The following is a 17,669-nucleotide window of genomic DNA, read 5'->3' on the forward strand; positions in this document are numbered from 1 at the left end:
TTATATCTCATCTGAAATTCCCTTGTTGCAAATTGGATTGTTAGCTGTGTGCCTCCAAGAAAAGTCAGACTCTGTCTTCTCTACATCCTCCCATCAGGAAGGTGAAGACTGCAAGAAAATCCTTCTCCAGGTTCCCTCCGCTCCTCCTTGGACGTCATATGCTGCAGACCCCTGGCCACATTGGTGGCCTCTGCTGGACACCCTCCTATATGCCATTTTCTTTCTTGTACTGGAGACCCCAAACCTGAACACAGTAATGCTTATTCAGGTGATTGTACTGAGTGATTTCAGTAGTTTTAACATTTAATGTCTCAGAAGCATGGTTTCTGCCAGTTCCTTTCTGAAGTCTTACACTGTCTTACTTATCAATTTTTTCTTCACTCTTTTTACAGCTCATATCTATATTGAAAGAAGTGTTACTTATTCTTAGGAAAGACATTATTCTTAAAACCAAAACATGCCTTCTGACATTTTAAACCATATTTGGAGGAAAAGCATTCTGCAGAAGCATATTTGGTACTTCACAAAAAAAAGCAGAAATTGAATATCAACTTCAATGTGGAACTAAGATCAAATTATTTTTTCTTCATTTTAGCTTTTGTCAATATCAACGAAACATGAGTAATACCAGACATTTGAATGGTGTAAAATAAAACTATCCAACATATGAAAAGATACTGTAGAAAACAGATACTATTAGGTTATATAAATAATGCAGAGGTAAACAGCTGTAAATTCTTTTTCTTAAAATTCCTACATATACAAAATCCACTTTATTAAAATTTCCTGCTTGAAGAAATTTTAGTTAAACATGTTCATGTTTCATATCAATTCCTTCTTAGAAAATTAATTACCTTTTCTCAAGAACATTCTGTTTCAGTATTAAGTATTTAAAGATTTTTTTTTTTAATATGTCTGTTCTTTTATCTATGTTGGAGTTTAGGTCTTGGTGTTTTTATTCTGAACAGTTCCTAAACATTTCCTTTAAGTGAGGAGAGAAAGGGAAATGTTTTGTAAAAGTAGAATAGATGTTAAAGAGGTTAGGTGTCAACCAGACCTGTGGAACAGCATTCCACTCTCTGTTTTAATCTTGGCAAGACATTCCACTAATGAGTAAATGATGTAAGCTGCACCTTTAACATAGCATTACTTTAGTTGAACTTTCACCATGTGGGAAGACATTGGAAGGCATTTTGAACCTACAGTTTAATATACATTCAAAGGGAAATTGTTTAGTTGTTGTTGTAAATTAACACAAAATAAGCAATGTTAATTCACTTTTTTTTGTGTATGTGTGTCAATATGAGTGTCAGAAAATATTAGTCTTCCAGACTCTTGCAGAGCTTAGTTGCCAGGTTAGGAAAATGTCAAGTGCCCACTTAACTTCATGTGTTGAAGTGCTTTCCTAAACATATTTCCTAAGAAACGTACCCAGATAGTTTTAGCCACTCCTATTCCTTTTCATATTCCTATTATGATTCCATTGGGACTGAGATTGATCACAGAATTCTCTTTATCTGACAGTCTTAATATATATGTAACCCTAGTAAAATCAATGTTATATTGAAAAATAAATTAATGATAGAGGAACTATTTTTTGAGTTTTGTTGGGGCAAGGTTTACAAAAATAAAATACATTCTTATCTGAAAGCTGTTTCATATTAGAGTTCTCTATGTTTCAGAATTTTATCTCATTTATAACAGTGTAACAGTGTAAGGTAGCAATAAGTCTATGAAATTTGCTAGTCTTATTCAAAGTTTTGCAACTTAAAATTGACCAGAATTTTATTTGGTTTTTTTCTTACAACTTTTCCTTACTTGGACTTCAGTCCTAGAGACTACAAGTTAGGTCTTTCCACAGGAAATACGCAGGTGAAGAGTTGGTATCCAAGATGGAATAACCACGTAACAGAGTACTATGATTATTGCTTTGTTGTTTGGGTATGATAAATGTAATACCCCATGGAAGAAAACTACTTACTATATGTCTGTGATAGAAGAAGAACGTCTAAACTGATTTACAGGTATCACTTGCATGATTTTGTTACAAAGTCAATATTTTATGAAAACTGTAATCTTTGTTATGTGCCCTGTTTCTTCTGTTTACAGTTTTTTCCTGTGTGATGTCTCTTTGGCATACAAATTTATCACGTCCCTCTCTTTCCAAACAACCACTTAATCCACCAATATCCCTTAGTCCACCACTACCACTCAGCCCACTTATACCACTAAATCCCTTGCTACCATTACCCAGCCTACCAAACCAGACAGTGATATCAGCCATAATTTCAGCAGTCACATCACAACACCTCAGATTACACTAATCACTTCCAAGACACCTTCTGATTCTATAACCAGTATGTACAAATCAACGTTTTTTCAATTCTCTCAGCATGCTAAGGTATGCTCTCCTGTTATCTACATTGCATTAACAGTGAGCTAAAACTTTTTCAAATACCTCTGATTACTTTTGCATTATGAAAAGATTCTTGTGCTTCCCAGAGTTGTAAACAGTACAGTATCTTAGACAATGCATACTTAAGAAAATAAACTTTCTAACTTTGTAGTCAAATATGTACTTACTTGTATTTTGACCCACCTGGAACTGTCAGACCTTTTCCCATTTCCTTACAAGTCAGAACTTCACCAAAAGAAAGAACAAGGCATTCTATTTGGAAATCATAAGCCAGATTTTTATTTGAGTTAGACTGGAAAAAATTCAGAGTGATTGCCAAGACTGTACATATAGATCTGAACTCAGCACTTCAGGATCATCACAAAGGCTTGAATATAAAAGTGACCTAAATCAAAGGACCAGGTAGTTTGCCATCTGGCTTTGGCTAGCTGTAACTACTGGATGTAGGCAAAAAAAAAAAAAAAAGGTATAACAAAAATTGTCTCTACCAATGTTTGAAATTTGATAAGACTAATGAGGTTTAGTAGGTATGGACCAAGGTGAGCTAGTTTTTACCTTCAGGTCTGGCTCGAAGAGAGCTGGTGATTGACCTGTAATGCCAAGAGAGCTGCGCATTCTTAGCACTTCCCAGAAAGGGGGCCTGTGTTTATAAAATAACCCTCTTAAGAGCAGCCAGGTAATTGTCTTCCAAACTGTTTGATAGTTTCACATAGACTAAATCACATTCATGATGGTGTTTCTGTTAAGGCAATGGATGTGATGCCATCATTTCAGACTTCAGAGAAGACAGTGCAGGAAACGCATCTTAACCACAACAATTGGAGTTTATTTCTGGGAAATGTTTTTTTTTATGAAAATGATCCATCTATAAACCTGTCTGTGGATCTGATCCAGAAAACCACCAAAAATCTCCTCAGCACTGAGTTTTCCCGTTGGCTTCAGCAAAAAAAAATACTTTTGTCAAAGGGTTTTGTCCACCTTAAAATGCCATTGATCACAAACATGCGGACATATCTCTGGCATAGCACACCACTAGCACAACACACCAGCACAACTTCTTACCAAGATAATTACTACTGATGCACCCTCATGAATCTACTGTGTTCTGTAAGACACAGTGGGCTAAACACAGTATATTTTTAAGGCAAGGTATAGATTTTGGCAGGTAAAATACGGACTTTTTCTATAATTCTGTGTTAAAACGTTTGCTTTTAGGAAGTTCTACTTGAACTTCATAACGTGTTTTCAGGACATCCCACCCAGCTCCTCCGCTCCCGCCGCCGGCAGGCGCGAGCTCCCCTCAGAGTGGCAGCGGGCGCCCCCTCGCGCCAAAATGGCGCCTCCACCCGCCGCTTCACCGGCCGTGGGCGGAGCGGGAGCGCACGCGCGCCGCTGCGGCCGCTCGAGTCGTGGCGGCCGGGTTGGGGCTGAGGCGTGAGGGCGGGCGGTGCCCCCTGCCCCTCCGGCCCTGCCTGAGCTGGGTTCTCCGCGGCCCTTTGTCCTCCGTGGCGGTGTCTGAGGATGGTGTGGTTCAGTGGGCAGCCTGCTGCGGCGTGGAGGTGTCCCTGCGTGGCTCACCTTGTCCTTCACAGCCTCTAGGTTTGTGCAGGGGGGTGCAGGCGCCAGGCCTGTTCCCTGGCCCTGCTCTGGAGCTGTGTAGTGTGTCTTCCAGCAGACTGAGAGCGGCCTGTGCTGCACAGGGAGGAGATGAAGGTAGCATTAGGAGCAAAGCCGGGCTTGGGCAGGAGCTGCATGTGAGCTTGTTCCGTACGAAGTTGCTTGCTGTACCACTGCGCCTCTAAGTTACAATGCAGAATGCTTTCTTCAGCAATTTATCATTACACATGCGCATATGTGTGCCAGGGTTGGTAGGCTGCTTTGGGGGCAATACGGCCTGTGGTGACTGAAATTCTAATACTGAAAGTACAAAGCCATCATTGCTTGCAGCTGAATGTGTGTGTATGTATATTTATATGCATATTTGCATGTGCCATGGTTCACTTGGAATGCTTAGAAAATTGATAGGTTAGTTTTAAACTTAATCCAATTAATATTTGTTAATACATTCCACACTAATGATTTGTTGCTATTATTACCAAATAGTCAAAACAGTCTTCAGCGGTGTGTCTAAAATTAGATATGAGCGTATGATATTGTGGAGCTGATACTGTATTGCAAGCACAGATGACCATAGTAATCGATGGTCTTAGTCACAAAGGTGGAAGCGATTAGGTTCAAGGGCTTTCTAATGAGAAGTGCTGAAAACAAAGTGTTCTTCATCTTCTCAACTCACAGCAAATTTGGGATCTTGTACTTTTATAAAATTGAATTTCTGGCAGTGCCACTTTCCTCTGCTTTGGCTACACTAGCAGCTCTATTGGGCTATAGTCTGTATAGAGAACGACCACTCAGGTTCAGAGGTAGAAGGGAAAAACATTGTTAATTGGGTATTTTAACTGCTTGTGTTTTGATTTTTTTTTTTTCCTCTGGCCATAAACCAACTTTGAGGCAGCAGTGAAATAAGCACTGACCAAACCATGAAACTGCAAAGGTCCTTAACAATTTCAAAGAAACCACCTTTCCTTACAAGCAAGAAAGATGATATGCATGGCAACTTAAGTGCTACTAAAGAAGATAACAGCCCAGAGTTGTTTGTTTATGTGGGGAGAAGACATGAAAGTCCAAAGCTCAACTAGAGTTGAAACTGGCCAGCGTTGCTTCAGATAACAAGAAGGGCTTTTTAAAGTGTGTTAACAGCAAGAGGAAGTCTAAAAACAACATTGGACTGATAATTATTGAAGACAGTCATCTGACTAATAGGGAGAGAAAGTAGAGGCATTCAATGCATTTTTTTGTCTCAGTCTTTAATAATGCTGATAGACCTTGGGCTGCCTGGTCCCCTGAGTTGAAAGATCATGCATGTGGTAACAGTGACTTTCCATTTGTGGACACAAATTGTGAGGGACCAGCTGTATCAGCTGACTCTTCACAAGTCCATGGGGCCTAATGGGATTCATCCCAGAGTTCTGAATGAGCTAGTGGATATTATGGCAGGAGCCTTCATGGTCATCTACCACAGGTCTCAGGAGACTGGGGAGGTCCCTGATGACTGGAAGCTGGCCAGTGTTATTACAATCTACAAAAAGGGTGTGAGGGAAGACCCAGGGAACTACAGACCTGTTAGTCTAACCTCAGTTCCTGGAAAAATTATGGAGAAGATTATACTGGGTAGTGTTGAAAGACATTTAAAGAATAATGCCATCATCAGGCACAGTCAACATGGGTTCACAAAGGGATGGTAACTAATTTGATATCCTTCTGTGATAAGGTCACCTACCTAGTGGATGAAGGGAAGGCAGTGGATGTAGTTTTTCTGGATTTTAGTAAGGCTTTTGATACTGTCCCTCACAGCATCCTTCTGGACAAGTCATCCAAATGTGGGATGAGCGAGTTTACAGTGCGCTGGGTGAAGAATAGGCTGAAGAGCATAGCTCAGAGGGTTGCAGTGAATGGGGCTACATCTGGCTGGTGACCCGTCAGCAGCAGTGTTCCTCAGGGCTCAGTTCTAGGGCCAGTTCTCTTCAGTATATTTATCAATAATCTGGATGCAGGAAGTAGAATGCACCATTAGCAAGTCTGATGATGATACCAAACTGGGAGGTGCTGTTGATGCTCTTGAGGGACAGGAAGCCTTGCAGAGAGATCTAGTTAGATTGGAGCATCGGGCAATGATAAATGGGATGAAATTTAACAAGTTTAAAAGTGATTATCCCCTGTATTCAGCATAGATGCAGCCTCACCTTGAATACTATGTGCAGTTCTGGGTCCCACAATTTAAGAAACGTGAAGATTCTTGAATGTGTCCAGAAGAGGGCAAGAAATCTGGTGAAAGGGTTGGAAGGCATGTCCTGTCAGGAGTGGCTGCCAGGAAGTGGAGAGGGAGGTGCTGACCTCTTTTCCCTGGAATCCAGGGACAAGACTTGTGGTAATGCTGCAAAGCTACACCAGGGGAGGTTTAGGCTGCACATGAGGAAGCATTTCTTTACCAGCAGGGTGGTCAAACACTGGAACAGGCTTCCTAGAGAGATGGTCAATGCACCAAGCCTGTCAATATTTGAGAGGCATTTGAACAATGTACTTAATAACATGCTCTAACTTTTGGTCAGCCCTGAGTTGGACAGGCAGTTGGACTAGATTATCATTGTAGGTCCCTTCCAACTGAAGTAGTCTATTCTATTCAGAAGTTTCTACAACAATCACTGTGAGGGGGAAAAAAAAAAAAAAAAGGCAAATGCTGTTCTGTTAAACTCTCACTGATATTCTGAGTAAATGGTAAATAATAACTATTTATTTGGTAATGTTTGATTTTTAAAGAGTAAAGAGCAATTTCCTCAGTATATGTCACACTTATTCAACATGCCAGATCATATCATATGTTTTGAGAAAGGAAAAATAGTTTTATTGTTTGGTTATCCAGGAAAATCTTTAACATTCATCGTCATACTCTAAATGTTAGAATGTGAATTCTGCCAAATCAATAATACACACACCCAGAGAGCATACATGGAAACGTTACAGATACACAGATGTTACACCTTGTTTTATGGAATAGGTATGTTTTAAGAACTGTGAGGATGTTGGACATACTCCAGACATCTTTCTTTAATTTCTCAAATTAGCTAAAATTACAAATTCTGACCCTGCACTTCCACACTATAAATAAATCTTGTGAGCTGAAGGTTCAGCACTATTCTGCTGCATGGCATTCATAGTGACCTTTTGTTGGTGGATTAAATGGCTATTGCACATGCAATACAGACAAATACTCATTTGAATAGAGGCTCGGGTGCATCCACTTCTAGCGTGAGAATGGTGTACTTTGTGTGGAGTCACTTGTCTGCAAATGCTGGAGCTTCTTTCTATATTGTGAGAGAAAATCATTGGCTTGAGGATTGCCAAACCTGGTAGCACAACAGAGGTGAGGCTGGCCCAGCCCTGTATTGCCAGGTGCAGTCAGTATTGCATGTATTCCCAATAGTCCCACAGGTTCTGTACGCTGTATATATACACATATACATGCATATATACATGCATATATATACACATATACATGTGTATATATGCACATATACATGCATATATATACACATATACATGCATATATACACATATACATGCATATATACATAGATGGCCACTCAAACAGATGGCACAAACAGTCTAATCCTGCCCTCTTTTTGGTAGGTAAAGGTTTATTAGTGTGAAATGTGTACATATATACAATACGGATCCCTCCGGTGGTTGGCCTTAGATACTCAGCCTGTCCAGTAACTGACCTTGGACTCTTGGCCTTCCAATTTGCTTTGCATGTCCCCACACAGACCAACATCTACATATATGCACTATGGATCTCCCCAGTAACTGTCCCTGGATCCTCATGTCTCCCCTTGACTCACGCTCGGAGACGTATACATGCAGATGGGTCCCAGTTGACCCCTGACCTCATAGTCTCTCCAGTAATTGGCTTGGACCTCTTGGTCCCTCCAAGAGTCAACTGTCAGACCACTCTGATCTCTCCAGTATCCAGCTTAGACCTATGGCAGCTCCAACGCATGGCTCCCAAGCTTCTCACCGACTAAGCTAACTTGATATTTGCAGGTGCGCACACACTGACATACAGCCCTTCACAGTACAGTCTTCTCCAAAAAAGAAGCATCCTCCCTCGATCCAAAATTATTTCACCTGCACTTGCTCAAATCACACCTCTCAGGTGAACTTTACAAAGACCACTAGAACAGGAGTTGCCTTTCACTTACAGCATCAAGTAAGATCTCAGCGTACAGTATTAAGTCTCTGAAGGTGGATCCAGTGTCCTCCACCATATTTTCCAGTGCTAATATATGATCACCTACAGTCTCAGAAAAGATAATGGTCTAAATGGACCTCACATGAGAACAGGTCTCTTACACTTTCTTATCTGCAAAAGCAAAACACAAGAGCTTCTTACTCTTGCTGCCTTTAATGTTTGTTCTCTATTGTTCTTTCTAAGGGCTGAATTTGAAAGGAACCATTCCAGAACAGATCTTAACTCAAGGGTCTACATTCTGCACCAAATTACATCTTTGCAGCCAGTCTGGCTCCTAAATAGAGCATAATCTTAAGAAAATCAGCACTTTTATAGTCTGACCAGTTGTCGTGGGAAAGCAGTGTTGGGAAATTTCACTGATTTTTAGTTTATTGCCAACTGCATATTTTTTAATTACTGATTCAGGGGTACAGAGAAGATAAATGCTTAGGGAAAACACCTCGACTTCAATCCAGATGCCTGTCCTCCTCCTTTTCTAGTCTCTGTTCCCCTTACTTTTTCCAAATGTTACATTCAGTCCCTTCAGCAAGACACAAGACAGCACAGGAGATTGACATCAGTGCATAGTGGTTTCTTTCCTTGGCACTCCATCTTTCTTACACTTTTCAACTGCCCCAGCATGGATTCCCCCCCCAGACTACAGTCCCCTTCAGTGCGGTGCCTACTCCTGCAGGGATTCCTTCATGGGCTGCAGCCCCCTCAGGATGTATCTGCTCCTGTCTCATCTTCTGTGTGTCGTCACATGTAGCCTCACACATCTCCCAGCAGCTGCTCTTCTTAAATATGTTTTCGCAGAGGTGCCATATGCTTCTCTGATCTGTTCAAGTTTTGGCATGTGGTGGGTTGATGATGTGTGTTGCCAAATCAACTGGAACCAGCTGTGACTGAAGGGCAGTCCATGACCTTCTGCACAGGTCACCCCCTGGAGCCCCCCTGCTACCAAAACTCTGCCAGTTATGCCCAGTGTACCATTTTCTTTCAGTCTTGGGCAATTCAGGATCCTTCTAGTTACGGGCCATATTTAGGCAGAAGCATTTTCAGTCTCACCTCAGATTTCCCCAGCCTTTCACTGCCCTCCAGTGGATACTGCTGCTTGCTAGCTTTGTCTGCCATGGCACATAAAGTAGCTTTAAGGAGCTTCCTTTCCTTCAGCATCGTATGCTTCAGCACATAAAAAGAGAACAACATGCATGTGAGTAGCAGCATCCCAGGATTTAAACACTGAGAATCCCTAAATATCTTTGACTGATTCGTGCAAAACCAGAGAAGTTTCATTTTTAACCCAGACACATTCTGGGGCATAAGAACTGAAGAGCTGAGATCAAAGATGCTCAAATGGTCTTTGAGAGATCTCAGGTGTTAGGGTGAGGGGTTGACCTGTTAATAATAGTTTTCATTCCTGGGTTCAGAAGGTCTGCTGAGTTCTGTTTCAATTCAAAGTATGTTTTAGCTGGGATCAGGAGCAGGACTTGACTGGTGGAAGGCTTGTCCATATTTCTTTCTAAACCAGAACAGTCTAGTTTGGAGGGACAGTAATATCCTTGACAGTAACACAGAGTGATTCAGAATGTGTAGTGGAAGTGAAACCTTCTCGGGAGGGAGTTCAGACAGATAGTCCTTTAATGGGGTGTAAACAAACCCTCATAAAAAACACCCCTTCTTCCTTCTGCACACCTCTCCTCTCTCCTCCTGTTCTCCTGTCCCCTCAGTCCCTTCGGTGAGGCAATGGACAGTGCAGGAGATGCGGGTCAGTGTGTGGTGGTTCCTCCATCAGTAGCAGTCTCTTTAGAGTCATTCCTCATGGGCCCTGCTCAGGCAGCTCCATGGCACTGGCCCCTGGCTCAGGCATGGTTTTCTCTATCCTCCTCCAACCTGGTTGGTTTTTCTTTTGTGCTGGTGCTTTCTGCCCTTAAATGCATCTTTCTCATAGGTTCTACAAACCCATCTGACTGGCCCAGAGGCACCACCAGCTTGGCTAATGTGCTGAGCTGTGGCTTGTGGTGGGTCAGGTGGGGCTGTCTGGAACCAACTGTGTCCAGCGCGGCTGTGACCTTCCCACAGAGCTCACACCTACAGCCCCCTCCCCAACCTGGTGATTATGCTTAACAGACAGATATATGAAATTTTACAAATTACATTACTTTCTTGTGCCATGGGAGAGTTGGTGCAGTGAGGGAGAGAAGCTGGGCAGGCTGACATGGTTTCCTCCACAAGTTCCTCATTCTGCGGCAGAGATGATGCAATCCTGGAGGAAGGCTGGGTGCGTCAGTGTGGTGGTTCCTACCATGCTGTGTCATCCTAGCACAGGGTCACGGGTGGGTCTTGGGTTTCCCTGTGCTCTTTTCCACTCCTCAAGCTCCTCAGAGGTTGCAGAGATGGTCCTGCATCCTGGAGCAGGGTCATAGTTCCTCCCTCTCCAGGGTCTTTTTTCAGCCACCTCCAGTTACACTAGTACCTTTCAATGTCCTTAGTTACAGGATTGGTTAGAGAATACCTTGTTGGTGATTACACCATTTGTTTTCTGATTTGTTGTTGTTTTATGATTCTTGCTTCAGTTACTTCTGGACACTTTTGCACTTCTTGATGATGAACAGGTCATTGGCACAGCTTAGCTATATGCATCCTTGAGCACACCAAAACTGTCCCGCCCAAGGGATGGAGACCTGGCTGGCAAAGGCCCTGGCCCTTGCTGCACTTCAACACAAGCATACTGACCAGTAACCTGTTTACATATGTCTAGCTCCTTTTATCCCTTTTCTTCTGTAGTTTTCCACACTTGTTCCTCCCCAGTCCAATTCGATCTTTCCATTCCCCTGTCATCACATACTAAGCCTTGCACAACCCCAAAATATTCTTTTCAACTTCCCATAGTGAGTCCCATCCTCCTGTAGCGAGTAATTCTGAGTCTGTAATGGGATTGATGGGGAGTTGATGGGGAACATCTTCTATTGACTCAGCTGGGGGTGTCTCCCAACCCATGACACTGGTGGCTCCCCTTGGAACAACCCTGTCAGTGGCTCAGCTGACTGGTGCAGTTATAGGGATTCCCCCGCTTGTCATTGTGCCTCTACTTCTTCGTGTTTGTGAGGATAAGCCTTCAGTCACATACATAACCCAATAGTCTGTAAATTCTGTCCTCATTTAGGTTAACTTCTTGAAGTTCTTTGGGGTAAAAGGTCCCTGAATAGCTCCGTGGCAGTACTCTTTTAAGCATACCTAAGGGGTACCTAACCCCTTCTGATGATTTGTCTGCTAATACCCTTTTACAAACCTCTTATTTGTTCCAAATATCCTCATGTGATGTGTGCTTTTTGAGCAGAGACATAGTCTTGAAACTTTATTCACTTTGAAATGGTTTTAAATTCGCATGGGCAGAATGAAGACTTCCTGCCCTAAAGGCACTCAGTCTACCTCTGGTGGGGCTCCAAATGGAGGCATAGGGGCTGGCGTTCAGGATGAAAGACCATGGAACCTTCTTGCAGTTACAAAGCCTAAGACGAGCACTTGCACCAGAAGTATGGGTGACGGGAAGCTGTCACTTTTTTGGAATGAAAGTTATCTACACTATGCATCCCATGGTCACGGGGAGATTGGGTGGTGTGATACTGTACTCAGTGATACACAGTCTAATATTTATTTGCCTGACAGGATGGGTAAGTGGATAATGATTCCTGTTCTGCAAACACATCACAGACAGATCAGAGTTTCAGCCCCACCAGACTAGTTTAGACCTGTCCTATACCAGTAACCCCAGAGGAACAGGTCACTCATTCTGCCTGGTTGATATGGTGGGTCTATGGATGACAGTTTAGCTTCTGTGTGTTGCAGTTCTTGGGCTTCAGCTTCTACATGGTATCAGACAACAGGTGTATGGTGGTTGTTCCCAAAGGGCTATTGTCTTAACTATTTATTATCTTTTACAGTAGATCATTGATATAAGCTGCCAATGGCTCTGCTATTCACATGGCCTGAGGCCCAATCTCATTGATGTCCTCCGTCCCTGAGGCAAATTAATAGTTGCCACCACAGTTTCTATAACCCTCCAGCCTCCCATCCAAGTAACTTACAGGAAACATTACCTGTTTTGCCAGCTCATACTGGATTAATCTAGTCAGTTCAAGCTTGGCAGATGTAATCACAGCTTATTTGTCTGGGCAGTTCTTCCAGGTAGGCTAAACTCAGTGGCATCTACCATACATGGAAGTTCTTCGTTTAATTTTTGCAAACAGCGCAGGGAGACTTGTCTGCCCATCCTGAATTAGCTCATCAATTACATTTACGTATCAGTGTCTTCTATGTCCTTTATGAGGCCTGCAATGGTATAAAGCATGGGAAGGGGAAGAGTTGAAGGCACTGGATAGGGCAGGGACATTGTGAAAGCAATTAGAAATAATACTCAAATTATCAGAGAATGCATCTGGAGCAAAAGTGGGTATCTGGGAAAAACAGATGAACTTGACAATGGGCAATGAATTGTAGGGTTCCTTCAGAGATGCAACACTTACAGAAAATGTACTTCTTTGATCAATGTACCCAAAGGGCCCATGGCACAAAGCTCAGACAAAGAGCATTCTTTGTTAGTGGAAATCTGTATTGGCTCACACACCAGCATTTCCCAAACTGAAAGGAGATGTAGGAGATGGACTTCATCAGAGCAAAAAATGCATAGAATCCTAGAAGGAGTCATTCCAAATGACACATGGAAGAGAGAGGTGCAAGATTGATACATGACAAAGGAATGCATGAGAACAAATACTTAACTTGTTTTACCTAGTAGAATAAATTGTGATTTTGGATTTGATTCTTAATCTCACCTAAAGGCAGTCTTAATCCTGCCCAGACAGCTTTTTATGCTGTTTAGGTATTAACTCTGAAATGGCAACACGTGTGGATTCAGTTCAGTATTTTAGTGGTGCAGATTGCATGTTCCTGTATTTTCCTGACACTTACTGAGTTAGATGTGCTTCTTTAACTGTGGCTATCTAAGATGCCAGTTTAGATGTCTAAAATGGCAAGATTTTCAGAGATCATCTATTACACTTGGAGTAAACAGACATTTGGGAGGGAAATACAATTCTTGTATGTCTGATTTAGACACAACAAACATCAAGGCAAGAGTAGTTGCTCTGACTATAACATAATATTACTAACATTTTGAGGGAGGGTATAGTTGGAAAAGAGGGGTGAGACAATTATGGGCCTATAGATCAGACAGAGGTTGTTTACTTGCGTGGAAGAGGGATGGCTTAACAGTTGGTAAGATGTGAGGAAAAGTATACAAATGTTTAATGGTTATAAAACATTTATTGAATAAATACTTAGTCCTTGGTTTTTAATATTCTGCGAAGTTATGACTTTTAGTTCCCAGGCTTGTCTTTGAAGTTATGTTATAGGTCCTTCTGGAAGATCAGGTCTGAGGAGTTAGAAGTCTTCCTTGTCCCACTTGGGTGTTTCTGTTCTTCACTGACTGCCTCTGTGAGTTCATTCTGCTGTGGAGTTTTTTCGCTTGCATCATCTCCACAGAGCCATTTTAATGCCTCATGAACAAAGTGGATCTGTATGTAGATGCCTATTTATTTATTTATGTAGATATCTATTTCTCTATAAAACCATCCATGCATTCTGATGACTCAGTTATGCAGCTTTTTTTTTTTTTTCCTAATGTTTATACCAATGTTCTACCATGCACATATCTATCTCAACAACATAAGGAATACCTTCATCAAACAAGGACATCTTCTAAGAGGTCAGAGTGTACCTTTGAATGAGCGACCACATTACCACACAGAGACTTAAGACACTATAGAAGTACTCTCACCAACCATTTATTTGTTGAAATCTATACAGGAAATCATTATAATACCATAAATGGAAAGGAGCTTGTAACTCCTACCATGTTTTCCTAGAATATTCCTTTTTCCTTCATCTGCGAAGAGCTCCAAGTGTTCCAGACACAGTATCAGGAATAAACTTCCAGCCACAAATACCAAATGCAATAAGATGATGCTAAGCAATAAACACAAAACTTTGCAACACATTTCCCTTTACTCAGGGTTTTTTTTCACCATCTTGTCAGATGAATATTCTCTCTGCACTTCTTTGCTATCCCATTACTTCTCTTCACTGTAAAACTGGCATAGTGAGATGAGCCCCAGCATGACATGGAACTGTAGCCACAGTCCCACAGCGAGCTCAGAGGTGAACCCTGGCACCTGGGTGCGAGATCAAGAAGTTGAACCTGGGCAGCTGGAGCATCCCACTGCTCCTGTTGGTACTGGCAAGGATTTCTGTGGACCGTGGGGTTACCAGGCCTGGTATCCTGCAGGTTTCCTATTCTACCCAATTGCTTTTGGTATCTGAGGAGATGCAGATACTCTTGGAAACTTTGGGAAGGGAAGACTTATACCAAGAGTGTTGTTAAAATCTTGGCTTCAACCTGCCGCTCCTGCCCACCCCCTTGGCCGGCCCAGCTGGCAGCAGGAGCATTAGCTGCAGCAAGAGCTGGAGTGACTCACCAGTTAGCACCACAGGAGGAAGTGTGAAACCCATGAAATACTATGAACTGCAAATGTAAGAAGGGCAGTAGGTTCGTTCTCATACCACTTATGAGATTTTAGGGCAGACTGATCATTTCAACATAGTGCTGTTCTGCTACTGGGACACTAAATTTATACATGTGCATCAAAGAAGTCTGTGGATGAAACATTACTAGAATGTTGTGGTTTAAGAAATGTTCTTCCCACCATCAGGTGAGACCTACCTGGCTTGATGACATCTTAGAGGAAGGAAAGTCATTGCTTATTAGCAAGGAGTATCCCATCTCCTGTACTACTCTATCAAAAAAAAAAAAAAAAAAAAAAAAAAAAAGGTAGCTGGCAGTGTCTTCTAACAGCTTACATCTATTGAAATCTTCTCTGTGATACAATGAGCAGCTGTATCAGCCTCCAGACCAATAGCGTAGACAATTAAAACAGTAAAATACATGGATGGCATCTTGCTTCCAGACTGGTCTCTCAGGTCTTTTAGGTTCTTGGGTGGCAGCAGAAAGCATAGTTTCTCAGTCCCAGGTTGACAATCACTTACTTTCATCCATGTTCCTCTAAACTTCCATGTGATCACGTGTGCATGTTCTTCAGGAGCACTGTGATCTGTGTAATCTCTGGTGACCTACTCACCAAAGGATGAGAAAAATCCATGCCAAGTCAAAAACATGAAAAGAAAGTATGAGTTTTTAGATTGAAAGCTCTTGGATTCATGGCTTAGTGCAATCATATGTCTAATAATGCAGTAGATTTGGAAGTTTGGGTTTGTTTGGCTTTTTTATTATTTCCCAGAATTTAGGTTTGATTGCCCCTTCCTGAGAACAGCAGATTCAAGCTGCCAGTGCCCAAATGGTGAAGACTGTCTGAAGGAAAGTCAGGTTCATGGTGCTGTTTTAACCTCTCCTCTTTAACCATTCCAGCTCCTCAAAGCATACCCATTTTTGATCACTTCTTCTGACTGCTGGTCAGAGGTGTCTGTGATGGACTGTGTGCTTTCAGGGCCTCTCTACTCCCTGGTAAACTAACAAAAACTGAATGACTTCAAGATAAAATTCACCCACCTTGGCCACTCCACAGCAGACACAACAAATGCAGTTTCCCTAGGTAGCATTTAACATATGACACTCAAAAGGTCCCAGATGAAGGTATAAGGTTGTACTTTGGCTGTATGTGAATTTATATACCACTGTCTTTCTACAATGACAAGCTTAGCTAGACAGATCAGACTCTGGAAGCCTGAAAATATTTGCAAACATATTTAGCTCAACTGTAAATGCCGGAGGCAAATTGACTTCGCTCACCTGTTAGGAATGAAATGAGCTGTGTAACTCATTAGTGTGAGGTTCTTCTAGCCCAGATGCTCAAGAGGCAGCAATCTGCTGTGTGTCTAAGCCAGAGAGCATGTACTTGAGGCTTTGAAGACCTATGGGTGTTAGCCAGGGTGGTGATCCATGCAGGATATAGGTATTATATAATGAGCAAAGTCCACTTGAAATCAGCAAGTTTCAGAGCTACTAATACCACATACCTCACATTCCTGTTTCGCATGCAAATACTTCTTGTATCTAAGCACCAGGTTTGTCAGAACACTTAGAAAAGATCCCTAGGAATCTCCTGTAATCATGTCCTGTGTAAAACTGCAAGAACTGGACTGATTTTACCCTTCTGAGGTTCATTTATCTGAGTTAATATTGGTTTATTGTTATTCAAAGGAGCAACTAGGCAAGTACAAGCTATGTTCAATTTATTTTTTACAAGAATAGCTGGTGAAAATAGAGGGGAGAAATGTGCAGAGTTCAGGAGGAACAGACCCACATGACACCCAATCACTAAGTCCTGGGGACTGACTGGCCAGCCCAAAAGGTCCCTAGGGAGTCTGGATTCTTGGAGCAGGCAGCATCCTGCGGCTTCAGCTCAGCGTGCACAGCAAGATAAATCCCTCTGGCAGCCCCTGGCTGAGCCTTATATAAATTCTGGGCTGCCAGGCCAAGTCTCTGCTGGAAGCTTCTGGGGTCGCTTGGCCGAGTCTCCCAGGGCCAGCCACACTTGCAGATCCCAGGCAGACTCATTTTGGGACTAGAGGACGTGATATCCCGAGTGGTGCTTGCAAACCCCTCTTCTGACTTCCCCCTGCCCTTGGTCAGGTGAAGGGCCAAGGCGCCCCTGGTCTCATGCATCCACACTGTGGAGCTGCAAGGTTCACACCCAAGCCTATGGGGGCAAACATAAAAGTCTCACACTGGCCACCACATAACACATTGGAATAACAAAACCAGACTCGGGCAATGAGAATACTTGTCATAACAAACTGCCCCACAGAGTTACAACAGAAATGTGGTTGCAGATCCGCCCCTAAACAGCCAGAGGCGGTTACGGTTTTAGCTGCGTCCGTGCCTGACATTAACAGAGGAAAACAGCAGGCTGTGTGAAAAACAAAAAAAAAAAAGTCACCCATCTCCTCTCCCTGTTCTTTTCACTATCAAAGTGCCCATTCATATCAATATCCACTTGCTGCTGACCTTCTGCCAGCAACAACCCACTTCCCAGCTCAGCCAGCCTACACTGCTCGGTTCTCAGGCTCTCTGCCCCCGGCTCCCTCACCCCAGCCCAATCTGCAAAAGAAGCTGCAGCGATTCTGTTTACCAGAAGTGCTAGGATTTCTGCTTATTTGGCTCTAATGCCCTTACCAGCCTTCTAAGGACTGTTAAGTGTTTTTTTATTCCATGTGGTCCTGAGACTTTAAAAGAAATCTGAGGAATCAATTGCTCAGCAGATTTATAACACGATACTTAGGTGAAGATGCCACGGGGCCAAAGAAATTTCTCCAGCAGGCACGTCTACTGAC

Source organism: Tyto alba, unplaced genomic scaffold (assembly GCF_018691265.1).
Source record: "Tyto alba isolate M040663 unplaced genomic scaffold, T.alba_DEE_v4.0 Super-Scaffold_2, whole genome shotgun sequence".
In the NCBI taxonomy this organism is placed as follows: Eukaryota; Metazoa; Chordata; class Aves; order Strigiformes; family Tytonidae; genus Tyto; species Tyto alba.